General features: G+C 48.9%; 1 protein-coding gene across 1 annotated transcript in view; it reads left to right on the top strand.

Moving 5' to 3' along the window:
- The first annotated feature begins 6,112 nt into the window (after nucleotides 1-6,112).
- The window catches only part of ZRANB1 (zinc finger RANBP2-type containing 1), a 43,794-nt gene continuing 36,758 nt past the window's right edge, over nucleotides 6,113-13,148 (top strand). The window contains exon 1 of the mRNA XM_071564392.1: nucleotides 6,113-6,358. The gene's annotated coding sequence lies outside the window, so the exon portion shown is untranslated. The remainder of the gene's footprint in view (nucleotides 6,359-13,148) is intronic.

Raw genomic sequence — 13,148 nt, 5'->3', positions numbered from 1 at the left:
CCCATGCACAGACATGGTCCTTTTGCTGCAGAATAACAGAATTGTTTAGGTTGGAAAACACCTTTCAGGTATCGAGTCCAACTGTTCCCTCAGCACTGCCAAGGCCACACTAGCCCATGTCCCCAAGTGCCACATCCACACAGCTTTTAGATCCCTCCAGGGGTGGGGATCCACCACTGCCCTGGGCAGCTGTGCCAGGGCTGGACAACCCTCTTCATATAGAATTTTTTTCCCACATCCAAATCTAAACCTCTCCTGGAGCACCCTGAGGCCATTTCCTCTTGTCCTGTCACTTGTTATTTGGAAAGAGACCGATGCCCACCCGGGTCCAATCTCTTTTCAGGGAGTTGGAGAGAGCGAGAAGGTCCCCCCTGAGCCTCCTTGTTTCCAGGCCAAGCCCCTGTGCCTGCCCTTGGCAGGGGATTGGGAACAGATGGTCTGTCAGGTCCTGTCCAACACAACCCATTCAGTGGTTCCATGGTTATGCCTTCTCTGTCGTCATCTTTGCCTGGACAGGGGGCATAGAGATCTAGCCATAGTTGAATATATTTTATGTTTCAAACTAAAATGGGAAAAGGAGCCACAAGCATGAGATTTACTGGGTGTGAAGGCTGAGGCTGTGACTCAGAGAGAGGATGGAAAAACGGTAACAAATCAGTCAGCCATTTGAAATATCCTGTTCTCAGTATCTCCAAAACATGTTCTTTGGATTTTTGTGCATTTCTGTTCCTCACCCTTTATCTAAGTGTCTCACTTCAGTTGCAAGCCTTCCCTGCTCACAAAGAGCCTGAAAACAGAGAATAAAGCAGGATCTGAGGAGGGAGTTCTGCATATTCAAAGTTCAGCTAGTGAGAAATCACCATCTGGTGAGCACGTCCCTGCTCCTGGATAAGCTGAGGATGAATCTCCTAATGGGAGCCGGTGCTGAGTCTGAGAGAGAGGAGTTACCAGGGTAAAGAGAATTACATAAGAGCAAGATCTGCACTTAGACATCACTAACTAGATGTAATCTTTGCACTCAGGCTGAGGTAATTCTGCTGCAGCACTAAAACACTCCATGCCAGCAGGAAATAATTCGCTGTTTGTCTCTTTGCTCACCTTTGTGTCCCAGAGTCCCCCCCAGCTACTACACACAACATCTACAAAATGCTCCCCTGAAATATTTCAATGCTTGCTTTCTAATTAGAGCTTTGGGTGTCATTTGCTGGGGTATAACTGGGGTGAATCTGAACAGAAATGTCAGGGAGGGCTGAGAGAAAAGGCCTTTTACTAACAGTGAGCATCAGGGCAGCAGGAAAAGGGTGTCCTGTAAGGCAGCAGGGTGCAAAGTGCTGGTGTTTAACAGGAGACGGCAGCGATGGGTTATTCCGAAAAAATCCTAAATTTATAAATTCTTTGCAGAAAATGAAGGGATTTTCCCAGCCATCTGCCTCGCTGGCTGCCAGCAAGGCTCACACCTCGGAGGCACAAAGGCTTCCAGCACTCTTGGGGCAGCTCCAGCCTGACAAGGAGTGGGAATCAGGGGGTTTCTTAGCTGGGGTCCATGGATATTCCTGCCAAATCACATCAGGTGGGAATCAGGGGGTTTCTTAGCTGGGGTCCATGGATATTCCTGCAAAACCACATCAGGTGTGAATTAGGAGGTTTCTTAGCTGGGGTCCATGGATATTCCTGCAAAACCACATCAGGTGGGAATTAGGAGGTTTCTTAGCTGGGGTCCATGGATATTCCTGCAAAATCACATCAGGTGGGAATCAGGGGGTTTCTTAGCTGGGGTCCATGGATATTCCTGCCAAATCACATCAGGTGGGAATCAGGGTTTTTCTTAGCTGGGGTCCATGGATATTCCTGCAAAATCACATCAGGTGTGCACTTTGCTTGGTTTTCATCAAATCTGGGAGGGATCTGACCGGGAAATTTATTATCAGTTCTTTCTTTTTCTAGAGGAACTAGGAGAAAAGGAGTCAGACTTCAGATGGCTGAGAAGGTGGGGAGTGAAAGGAACAGGGATTTATGATGGTGGAGAGGTGGGGACAGAAGAAAGCTGGAACACACGTATGTGCAAATGATATTTTTTGATTTGAATGAAGGCTCTTAGTTGTGCTGTGGGTTTATTCTGAGGTGCACAGGGCAGTTCCACGACTCTGTGAAGGGACATGATCTCCAAGGCCTGAGTGCATCCAGCTCTGCAAAGGAAAGTTCCCAAAATAACACATTTAGCTGTCAAAGGAGTATGACTGTTCCAAGTCCCTTACTAGGGAATTAAAATCTCTCCTGAAACTGGTGGAATGAAAAGAAAATTTTGGGTGGAATAGAGGAAATTAGTCCTTGCCTACAGCTTTTGCTACCTATGACAAAAATAGAATTATCTTTCTGACATTTAAAAACCAAAAAGATGCTCAAACACCAAGTCTATGGAGAACTGGGTTATCAAGTCGTTGTAGGTGTTGATTTGTCTCCAAATTAGAAGGCTGAAAGCTCTTATTGGATAAAATACATGTGTAAATATCAATGTTCCAAACTGCTGAAAGGTCATTCCTATTTGTATTTTATTGTTTAAGTCTAGAACAAATGGCAAACTCCTGCAAAGTAAACCTGGAGTGAGATGCCAGCAGCAGGCACAAAATCTTTGGCTTAAAGGAATAAAGTCACCAACATCAAAAAGATCTGGTAATTTGGAGATGCAGACAGAACTTGCTTTAGAAAGTAACAGCTCTGATAAATATTTTCAAATTCAATTTGACCATGTGTTCACCTTCCAGTGCTATCCAGGGAGCTGTTTCAGTGTCTGCTTCTGTTCTGCAGGACGACTATGCAGAGATCAAAATCACTTGGAATCACAGAAGTCTCTGAAAATATTTTTCCAGTTGGTGATACCTTTTCTTACCTATGCAACAAAAGTCTCTGAAATAATATGAGCCAAACTTCATCAAAGCTCTTTTCATTACACTCTCCTAATGTGCTGCAGTGCACCGTGTTTTGTCTACAATATGTTTCCATGATCACCAAATGGTTTTCTAGCAGTGTTAGGAAATATTTGGGAAGAATTTGAAGTAGTAGTTTCCTCCAAATTACATATTCCTGCCTGTGGCAGGGGGGTTGGAACTTGATGATCTTTAAGGTCCCTTCCAGCCCAAACTGTTTGGTGAGTTGATGACATTCCTTGTGTTTTCATATCTTGTTATGCAGCCTAATCTATAACAATTATTTCTGGGAATTTCCCATTGTGGTACAGCTGTGGCAGCGTTTAGGATTTAGCCCAACAGCTCTTCCATCACCTTGCCTGGCTGCCAAGAGCAAGGGATACATTTCTGAATGTTTTCTGAGCATAGAGATGGCACAATTCCTTAAGATAAGGAATATTTCTTTTACATGCCTTATCCAAGGAAAAAAAAAATAAAGTTATCTCCTTCTTTTCCATAACTGGATTTTGAGAAATGCACCAACTCTTCCAGTGGAGTCGGGAAGAGAATTTACTAAATAACCAGTCTGGGAGAGACAAATCACATTACCCTCCCCCTGCAATGGTTCTCAGTGTTTATAAGGAACTAATTTAATTGCAAATGAAGACAAATTTCTATTTCAGTCTCCATAAGTAATTGCATTTTACTTGTCCTGACTCCAGTTCTAGTTGTTTGTCTGCTGGACAAAGGGATTTTCTCCAGCACTGCTCTGCTCTTCTGGAACATCTCAAGTGCTTTTCTTTTATGTTGATTGAGGAAGAAGGGATGGATCCAGCTGGTCCAGGATGAGTTTCCCAGTGTTGGATCCAGCTGGTCCAGGATGAGTTTCCCAGTGTTGGATCCAGCTGGTCCAGGATGAGTTTCCCAAAGCAACACTGAGCACAAGGCATCAGCTAAGAAAGTCCCCCCCTATCACACTGTCCAGAAACAGGGAATTAAACCATGGGAATAAAAAAGTGCTAAGACATCTGAGAAAGCCTGAAATAAAAAGTAGGGGAAAAAAATCAGGTATCAAATGATGTAAAACCCATGAGGGAAGAGTGAGGATGTCAGAGCCTGCAAGAGCAGCTTAAGGAGGATGCAGACTTGGGGGTTTTGTGTAGAAAAACCAAAGCAAAGATAAATAAATTGCATGACCATCATGAGGAGTGAACCCCAGGGCTGCCAGAGCAATTTTTGCTGGTCTTTTCCTTCCAGAGGAGGAATGGGCTTTGCTGCTGCTTGGGTGATCCTTCAGCCTGAACTGCAATCCCGTGTACCCACCATGCCGACTGAGAAAGGGCTGGAATCGAGTGATATGTGGAGGAAATGCTGACAGTTTGTCCCACAGAACCCAAGATCAATTAGGTTGGAAAAGATCTCTGAGATGATGGAGCCCACCCTGTGCCCGATGCCCACCTTGGCAAAGCCCTCCCAGCCCATGGAGCCCACCCTGTGCCCGATGCCCGCCTTGGCAAAGCCCTCCCAGCCCATGGAGCCCACCCTGTGCCCGATGCCCACCTTGGCAAAGCCCTCCCAGCCCATGGAGCCCACCCTGTGCCTGATGCCCACCTTGGCAAAGCCCTGCCAGCCCATGGAGCCCACCCTGTGCCCGATGCCCACCTTGGCAAAGCCCTCCCAGCCCCTGGAGCCCACCCTGTGCCCGATGCCCACCTTGGCAAAGCCCTCCCAGCCCCTGGAGCCCACCCTGTGCCCGATGCCCACCTTGGCAAAGCCCTCCCAGCCCATGGAGCCCACCCTGTGCCCGATGCCCACCTTGGCAAAGCCCTGCCAGCCCATCGAGCCCACCCTGTGCCTGATGCCCACCTTGTCCCCCAGCCCAGAGCTCTGAGTGCCACGGCCAGTCCTGCCTTGGGCACCTCCAGGGCTGGGCACTCCAAACCTCCCTGGGCAGCCCCTGCCAGGGAGGCAGAAATCCCTCCTGATGTCCAACCTAACCCTCCCCTGGTGCAGCTTAAGAATGTGTCCTCTATTTCCAGGAATGGCTGGGAATGACCAGGAATGGCTGGGATGGGTAGGAATGACCAGGAATGGCCAGGAATTAGTGGGAATGGGCAGGCATAGCTGGGAATGGGCAGGAATGGCCAGGAATAGTCAGAATGGCCAGTAAGGGCCAGGAATGGGCAGGAATGGCCAAGAATGGCTGAGAATGGCAGGGAATGCCCAGGAATGACCGGGAATGCCCGGGAATGGCCGGCAATGACTGGGAATGGCTGGCAATGACCAGGAATGGCAGGGAGTGACTGGGAATGGACAGGAATGACCAGGAATGACTGAGAATGGTTGAGAATGGCCAGGAATAGTTGGAATGACTGTGAGTGACAGGGAATGACCAGGAATGATTTGGAATGACCGGGAATGACTAGGAATAATGGGGAATGGCAGGGAATGACCAGGAATGACTGGGAATGACCAGGAAGGGCAGGGAATGACCGGGAATGGCAGGGAATGACCAAGAATGACTGGGAATGGCAGGAATGGCAGGGAATGGCCAGGAATGATTTGGAATGACCGGAAATGACTAGGAATAATGGGGAATGGCAGGGAATGATTTGGAATGACCGGGAATGACTAGGAATAATGGGGAATGGCAGGGAATGACCAGGAATGACTGGGAATGACCAGGAAGGGCAGGTAATGACTGGGAATGGCAGGGAATGACCAAGAACGACCGAGAATGGCAGGGAATGACCGGGAATGGCAGGGAATGACCAAGAATCACTGGGAATGGCAGGGAATGACCAAGAATGACCAGGCATGGCAGGGAATGACCAGGAATGGCTGGGAATGACCGGGAATGGCAGGGAAGGACAGAGAATGGCCTCAATAACCAGGAATGGCCGGGAATGGGCAGGAACGACCAGAATGACCAGGAATGGCCGGCAATGAGCCATCAGTGACCGGGAATGGCCGCAATACCCGGGCCTGTCCCACCGAGCCCCCCCCCCCCCCCCACGTTCCGCCCCCCAGGCCGGGCCGGGCCGGGCTGTGCAGCGCCCCCTGGCGGCCGCCCGGGGCGCCCCCCCGGCAGCGATGACATCACCGCTCAGCGCAAAGAGCCGCGCGCCGGTTGGCGGAGCGCGGGCGCGGCGCAGCCAATGGGCGGCGCGCAGGGCGGCAGGCGGCGCTGACGTGCGGCTCGGCCGTGCGGGGGTTTATTTTGCTTTGGGCCGCTCCGGCCGCCGCCATTAGAGCAGCGCGGGCACAGCCGCCCCCCCCGCCGCGCCGAGTGGGAGCGCCCGCGGCCGCGCCAGCCGCGGCGCCTCGGGAGAGACCATGTCGTGAGCGGGGGGGGGGGGGGAGCGCGGGGAGGGGGGGGGCGGCGCGGGGCGCAGGCGGCTCCCGGCGCTCCGAGCGTGTTCCGGAGGGACCGAGGGACGGATCCAGCGGGAGAGGTAAAGCCGCTGTGCGCCCTCTGCGCTCCTCGGGCAGCGCCGCGGGGCGGGGGGGGCCGGGGGCGAGGCGAGCCGGGGCCGGGGGGCCCCGCGGAGGGGCCGGGGCGGGGGGGGACGCGGCCCCGGGTCCCGCCGGGAGGAGCTCGCCCAGGGGCAGCCTCGCACCGCCGGGCTGCAAAGGCACAAAATTCGGCTTTTCCCCCGTGGCCGCCCCTCCTGAGCCCGGGCTGCCGTGCCCCGCCGTGCCCGGTGAGATCACGCTGTGCCCGCCCGCCTGGCTGGGCTGGATTCCCTCCGGGATTGCCCGTGTGGATCCGCACACGCCGCCCGGGAGCAGGTGACGGGAGCCGGGGGTTGTGTCTGTGGGTGGCTGAACTTCCATGGTGTTGCCTATGGAAGTGTCCAAGGCCAGGTTGGACGGGGCTTGGAGCGAGCTGGGATAGTGGAAGGTGCCCCTGCCCGTGGCAGGGGGTGGGATGGGATGGGATGATCTTTAAAGCCCCTTCCCACCCAAACCATTCCGTGATTCATCCCGTGATTCCGCGATCACGTATTGGCGAGGCTTTATCGGGAGTAAAGAGCGTTGTGCGAAGCATTTCGAAATCGAGCTTGTCTTTGTGAAACGAAGTTTCAACAAAAACCGGGAAAGTTGGATTAAGGAGCGAGGCAGAGCTCGGTGAGCCGCGTTTCCAGCTGCCCTCCCGGCCCATCCTGCTCAGCTTCCCGGCGGGATGGGATAACCCGGTGTGCGGAGGTCAGGGATGTGTCTGTGAGCCTTTCCTCGGCAGTGACAGAGGGCATTCCTGCCAGCGCTGTCGGGAGAAGGGACGGGATGGGATCAGCCCGGCTGCTGAGAACTTTCTGCTGCCACGGGGACTTTCAGCCGTGCCGATAATGACAACTTTTTCTGGAATTCTTGGGGGTTGGTGCAGTAAACAAGCCTTGTTTGCCGGGCTTTGTGCTGTGCTTGAACAGTCCCTGCTGTGTCACAGGTGGCGGGGCTGGGCTATGAGTTCGGGACACCGAAAGGTGAGATGTCTTCTGTGTGGGAACTCCCTCCTTTTCTCTTCTTAAAGCTCGTTCTGCTGAGAGCAGAACCTTTTAACTAAGAGCAGTTCAGGAGAAATCTGTTCTACTTAGTTTTGTTTTTCCTTCTGCTGATCTGATCTTTGGTGGCTGCAGAAGACCTTTGTGAAGTTCATCTTTCCTTCCCTTCCCTTCCTTCCCTTCCTTCCCTTCCTTCCCTTCCTTCCCTTCCTTCCCTTCCTTCCCTCCCTTCCCTCCCTTCCCTCCCTTCCCTCCCTTCCCTCCCTTCCCTCCCTTCCCTCCCTTCCCTCCCTTCCCTTCCTTTTTTTGGGGTTACTCAGAGAAGGGGAAACAGGTGAGCAGCAGGAGGTGTTCTGGAACTCTTTTGTTGGCCTCCCTCTGAAGGCCAGGCTGAGTTGGTGTCTCAGCATGAGGAATCTGGCATGGAATATATAAAAGATCACCTCTGGTTTGGGTCTGTTGCAGAATTAAAAGAGAATAAAGCTTTTGGATGTGTTCTGTTTCATGGGATTTGTGAAACTCTAATTATGTGGTGTAATTCTCTTGAAGGAAAAAGAAATTACTACCTTTTCTTTCCTTGTGCTGCTTAAGCAAGGCCAGGCAGGTGGTGGTGACCTGTGAGGCCATAATTGTTCTTGTGGAGTTGTGTCCATTTGCATTTCCTCAGAAGTGTAATTACAAATATTAATCTAATTGGAATGCTGAGTGGCATTAAAGCATCAGTGGGATTCATCACAGAGGCATGACTTAAATTGGAGTGCAGAATTGGTCAGGAGAACATTTTCAGGCTTATTTAGCCTTGTGTGACCACTCTAATTAGTGCTGCTTGACACGTGAATTCCTCAGGGATGGGAGTTCCCACCCACCTTTGGTGCCCTTGCAAGAAGGATCTGTAAATAAGTCAGAAGTGTGAGTAGGAAATACTTCACTGATTGAATGGTTGGCTATTTTTAATACAGTCAATCAAATAATCAAATGTTCTCTCAGGCACTTTAAAGTGAGATTTAGTGGCTCCTTCATGTGGTATCAACATTTCTCTTTCCAACTTCTCTTCTTTATCAGTTTTGCACCCAGTCTGTGCACAACTTCAGATCAATACCTTCTTTATCATGGTGTGCTCTCCACTAATCACAGCAAAGCATTTAAACTGCTGCTGCCAGTTCTCTCAGTAATCTCCTGCCCCTTCCTCCCCCCAAAATTTGAGGACTGGGTTATTTTGGGCTGTTCACAATTGCTGTCAACAAGTAATCCTCATTTTAACTGCCTGAGTTATGATCCACAGCCTCCTAGAACTAAAATGGAATAAACTTGAGTTTGGCACCTGAAAATGGCTGGCTTGGCTGTAGCAGAGTTCTTAATTTTGGAAAATTTTTTTTTTCAAGTATTACTATGAATGAAGGGGGAAGTGAAGCAAAATTGAAAAGAGAATTTTCTTTCAACACAGCTGGGGAAGAGTTTACCCCTTCACTCATCAAATGGTGAGATCAGTGAAATAACAGAGTTAGTTATAACTTTGTAATGGCAAAAGAAAACATCTGTCTTCAAATTAAGGTCTCAAACATTCAGAATTCAGACACTTCTCTGGTACTTTCTCACAGCATTTCTGTTTGTGCTTCACCTCACACAGAGTTGTGACTGTGCCCATTTTTGCACCATCAGTGGCTTTTCACACACATGGAGTTAATTCTGTTGGGATTTTCTTGAAATGCAGGTTAATATTTGTAGGCTCTGCCAGTTGGAACACCTCAAAAGAACAACTGTGATACTTTGGTAACAATTTGGAGCACTTGTTAATCTGTAACAACAAAGATGGTTTTGTGTTGCCGTGATTGGTAAAGGGACTGGAGTTGGACCAATGGTTGGACTCCATGATCTGGGAGGTCTTTTCCAACCCAATCCATTCTATTATTCTATGGATGTAGCACTGAGTGAGAATCCACCACGTCTTGATCCAACCACGTCTTGATCCAACCACGTCTTGATCCAACCACGTCTTGATCCAACCACGTCTTGATCCAACCACGTCTTGATCCAACCACGTCTTGATCCAACCACGTCTTGATCCAACCACGTCTTGATCCAACCACGTCTTGATCCAACGTCTTGGGGTTGGATCAAGGGTTGGACTTGATGATCTTGGAGGTCTTTTCCAACCCAATCCATTCTGTGATTCTGTTTCCTTCTTTTGTGGCATGGCCAAGTGTTCAGGGGCTCTGTGGTCAAACTGGGGTTGTGTCCACCTGGTGTTTTTCAAAGCAACTTTTTTCCTGTGCTTCTGTCCTTTTTATGCAAAACCTCATTTTGGTGGAGAGCAAGAGGGGAGAGGAGTGGGGGTGATGGAGCAGGGAAGGAGCAGAGTGATGTTTGCAGAGGGAACTGACTTCAAGAGACACAGAGACTTTGGCTCAAGGAAGCAGAAGGAACAGGAGATTCTTAGAAGGAGGGAAATATATTTGAAAGAGTGGTGGTGGCTCCTGTGTGCAGAACATCTTGCCTATGAAGCAGCCAAATTTGCAGCCCTTTTGGATTTTCTACTGTACAGGAGATATAATTAAATTGGCATTTTTCCCTTTGGTTGTTTGAATTTGTCCTGATATAATCAGACCTGCTTGTTCCTAGAACAAGGATACTATTGCATGGTTTGTTTTTTGTTTTGTTATTTCTAGCAAGTGATGTTTTATTTGGGTTACCTTTGCCATTACTTCTGTAATCAAGGTAATTAAGATGTGAAAGTCCTCTGTGTGATTCTTCAGTTTGACTCAGCATCTTTTTCAGAGTAGCTGTTTTTGATAAAACAGAAAAAGTTGTGGGTTACTGAGGAGTTCACAAGCATTAAGGAACTTCTGTAAGTTATGTTGGTCTTGATAATGTCAAGATAGTGAGAGGTTACTGAGCTAAAGAAAACTCAGAGCCATGATTTATGTGACTCTGGGAAATAAAAATAAACTTGAGTGATCTGGTTCTTTTTCATCAGTTGGTTAAAACTTGTTTGTAACAATCCCAAGGTCATGGGTTCAATCCCCTGTGTGGGCCATTGACTGAAGAGTTGGACTTGATGATCCTTGTGGGTTCTTCCAACTCAGAATAGTCTGGGATTCTGGGATTCTTTTGACTCAATCCAAATAATTCTAATCCACTAATCTTTTTGTGGATTTGAAGTTTTACCCACTTTTATAGGTCCACTCATTTGTAAACCTTGTGGCTCTTGGTGCAGTCAGGTGAATGTCTGTCACAAATCTCAAATGTGTACAATTCCAGTGAAAAATAGGGAATTTGCTTTGTGATGGTGATTGTTGGTTTATGAGAGAATCTTGTGGCTGTGAGGACTGTGAGTGCATTGTGTGAGCCTTGACTTGTTCTTCTCTCAGGCTCATGGGCTTGAAAGTGTTCCTTGTCTCTCTGTTCATCCTCCCAGGATCCAGGCAGGGATTCAGCAGGGACAGCTGACATGCTCACTCCTTGCTGTTATCTGAACAGTCCCCTGGAACTGCTTCAAAATACAGGTCTTAGTTTCAAGAACTGTCAAGTGTGTATTTTGGAGTTTTAGCAGTTCAACTGCCCTGGGAAGTCAGGGGGACTTTCACCAGTGTCTGATTGTCACTTACACCTCCTGGGTGCCTCTTGAGAAGCTCATTTTTATCTTGCTGAAGGGTTGCGATGGTCTCTGCTGGACTATTTACTTTTAATTTTGACCTCTGCATTACTGTTTAGCTTGGCAGGGACAAAAATAATTGTCACCTCATGGCTTTTAAAGGGTTTATTTAAAGAAGGTTGTTCAGTGTTGCCTCTAGTAGAAAGAAACTCCCACCCCCAGAAACTATTTTTGCTGTTTTACTCTGAAACTTCCCAGCAGTGCAGAGTATCTGGCAGTGGTTAACTCAGGGTTGTTGAATATGCATTGTGAACAAAATAGAAATTACTAATCATAAGGTTAAAAAGAAAGTGATTTAAAAAAAGAACTGATATTGCCTTGTCTCTAGAAGGAGTTTGAGTTTGTTTTCCCTGTGGTATTTGATGCTGGTTCTTTGCACTGTGTTAAGCACCAACATACCCAGTAGTGGATTTTCTGTGCTGTAATAACAGCGTTTGTGCTCCTCTTTTTTCCTTTTTCCCTCTTTTTGGAACCTTGCTGCCCAGCCAGAATCCTGGGAGGAGCTGGGTGAGATGACTGTGGGTTGTTCTGCTCTCTTGAACTGGGACTGGTCTGAAATATATCACAGGATCATAAGATTGATTGGGTTGGAAAAGACCTCTGAGATCATCAAGTCCAACCCTTGGTCCAACTCCAGTCCCTTTACCAGATCATGGCACTCAGTGCCACGGCCAAGCTCAGCTGAAAAACCTCCAGGGATGGGGAATCCACCCCCTCTCTGGGCAGCCCATTCCAATCCCTGAGCACTCTCTCTGCAAAGAAGTTTTTTCTGCTCTCCAACTTCAATTTCCCCTGGCAGAGCTTGAGCCCATCGTGCCCCCTTGTCCTGTTGCTGAGTGCCTGGGAGAAGAGACCAACCCCCACCTGGCCAGAACTTCCCTTCAGGCAGTTCCAGACAGTGCTGAGGTCACCTCTGAGCCTCCTCTTCTCCAGGCTGAACACCCCCAGCTCCCTCAGCCTCTCCCCACAGCACTTGTGCTCCAGTCCCTTCTCCAGCCTCGTTGCTCTTCTCACTTGGGTTGGAAGAGACCTCTGAGATCACCAAGTCCAACCCTTGATCCAATCCCACTGTGATCACTCTGGCACTCTGTGCCCTGGGCTGGTGATCACAGTGGGGTTGGATCAAGACATGTTGGATTCTCTGTCCCTGGAGGTGTTTAAGAGGACACTCAGTGCCACATCCAGTCCCTTCTCCAGCCTCGTTGCTCTTCTCTGGTCCCGCTCCAGCACCTCAATCTCTTTTCTCAACTGAGGGGCCCAGAACTGAACACAACACTCAAGGTGTGGCCTCCCCAAGGCAGAGTCCAGGGGAAGGGTCACTGCCCTGGGCCTGCTGGCCACGCTAGTTTGGATCCAGGCCAGGATCCCATTGGCCTTCTTGGATATCTTAGATACAAGTACCAAAGACAGCCCTTACCTGTGTCTGAACTTGGCTTGCCATGAATCAGGAGGGAACTCCCCAGGAGTGGGTGCTGGGTGTGTTCCCAGGTGTCACTTGCAGGCAGGTGGTTTCCCTCCACCAAAAGGTGACTCTGTGTTGTAGCCCTGCTCTGATTTATGGTCAGCCAGCACTGAGGAGGTCCAGGGGATAATTACGAGAAAATGGACAAGCCTTAGTGTAATGTTCCTGTTGTTGGACAGGTTTAAGTGTTTTAAAGTTCTGGTGTCTGAGTCCACAGTGTGTTTGCAGTCAGAGCCTGACATCTGGTTTTCCTCCTGGTGTGTGAGAATGGCTGAGACCTAAACAAAAACGGGCCTCGTGTTTTAGGCACAGTCTAAACACAGATAAACTGTTTCTGTATTGACCTCAATTTTTAAAGGAACATCTTGTTCAACTGCACTCCTTTGTCCAAGGCTAATGTCTTTTTAAAAATGAGGTTTTAAGAGTTCTGTTGTCTTTTATTGTGTGTTTGTTACTGTAGCTCTTGAGCAGCATTCAGCTGTTGCTAAGGCTGTTCATGGTCAGATTCATTAAATTCCACTGGCAGTAGTTATGCAAATATTCTATCATAGCTCATTATTTTAAGTCACTTTGCTTGGTTTTTGATTAGTATTGTGTGGGAGATGCTGTGCATTATGTAACTGCTGATC

Source organism: Pithys albifrons, chromosome 9 (genome assembly GCF_047495875.1).
Source record: "Pithys albifrons albifrons isolate INPA30051 chromosome 9, PitAlb_v1, whole genome shotgun sequence".
Taxonomy (NCBI): Eukaryota; Metazoa; Chordata; class Aves; order Passeriformes; family Thamnophilidae; genus Pithys; species Pithys albifrons.
This window is presented reverse-complemented; position numbering and strand designations above follow the sequence as displayed.